This window comes from Habropoda laboriosa, unplaced genomic scaffold, assembly GCF_001263275.1.
Source record: "Habropoda laboriosa isolate 0110345459 unplaced genomic scaffold, ASM126327v1 scaffold67, whole genome shotgun sequence".
NCBI lineage: Eukaryota > Metazoa > Arthropoda > Insecta > Hymenoptera > Apidae > Habropoda > Habropoda laboriosa.
In genome coordinates this window covers 4,711,029-4,712,154 of record NW_017100242.1, presented here as the reverse complement: position 1 = coordinate 4,712,154, position 1,126 = coordinate 4,711,029, and the positions used below count along the sequence as shown (strand labels likewise).

Genomic DNA, 1,126 nt, shown 5'->3' with positions numbered 1-1,126 from the left:
GTTTCATAAAAATTTATTTATTAATTAAAAACTAAAATATAAAGATTTAAAATAACATGATTTTTATGTCATATAACATTTGTTATAAATAACACAATTTTTGTTATCATATAATCTATGATGTTCTAGAATATACAGTTGTTAAGCATACACATTTTATAAATACTTATTAATTAATTTGAATATTATTTTAATATGTTTTCATATTTTTACATAGACCTATAACATTGAAAAAGTAACACAAACTAAGACTACTATTACTGGCAAGTACTTATTATTTTCAATTATCACAAAAAATGACAATATAATATCACAACTTGAATAGCTAGATCATTTTTTCCTTCATAACTTTGTTAGTGACTTAAAATTACAACCATTATTACACTACACAGAAAACTTACGATTTTCGGAAAAACACTGAACGACGAGTCGGTGATTTTGACATTGTAAAGATAGAAATCAGAACGAGCACAAAGAAAGGAAAGGTTATAACATCTATATAATTAAAATATTGAAGAAAAAATGGACCAAATTTGATTACCTATATTATTGAGTCCGTCGTTAAGTTACAGCACGAAAAAATTCATCAAATTCATAATAAACAAAGTAAATGAGCGTACAAAAAAAACACAAAAACGTCGATGTTGACTTAGAATGAGTGTGATAAGGAAAAAGTTGTTTTCGATAATTAGTATTTCATGTAGAAAAAATATTTTTACGTAAAAAGTCCCAAAAGATTAAACTTTATGCACGTTACAATACTCTTAACAAACGTCTGTTTTGTCATTCAGTTTCACAAACTTAAACAACACTAGAGACACGAATTTCTGCCATTATAACCATTTCTACAAAGTGCTCAAATTAGACACTGAAATAATTGTGAAATAGATTCTGAATTAAAATTAATATAAACATTTTCTAAATATATCACATATTTAATTATCTTATCAAAACTATGCTAATATTTTACAATATACTTCAATAAGCAGGGATATTTTAATTTTGAATATGACTAGTAAACTGTTTATCACGATTTTTAGAACATTATACTTTAAAAGTAATTGCTGTCTTTAACATAATAATATAAAATAAAGTGCACTGTTCATTTTTACTAATTACATCAGAA

The 1,126-nt window shown here is 24.2% G+C and overlaps 1 protein-coding gene across 5 annotated transcripts in view; it reads right to left on the bottom strand.

Moving 5' to 3' along the window:
- LOC108571985 (CCR4-NOT transcription complex subunit 2) overlaps window positions 1–674 on the bottom strand; it is a 4,497-nt gene extending 3,823 nt beyond the window's left edge. For 2 of the 5 annotated variants that reach the window (XM_017934155.1, XM_017934158.1), the window contains exons 1-2: window positions 542–674; window positions 402–417 (exon numbers count right to left, since the gene is read on the bottom strand). The gene's annotated coding sequence lies outside the window, so the exon portion shown is untranslated. Of the gene's footprint in view, window positions 1–401; window positions 444–541 lie in introns of those variants that run through there. The other 3 variants (XM_017934157.1, XM_017934159.1, XM_017934156.1) reach the window with 2 other exon arrangements.
- Window positions 675–1,126: the final 452 nt, after the last annotated feature.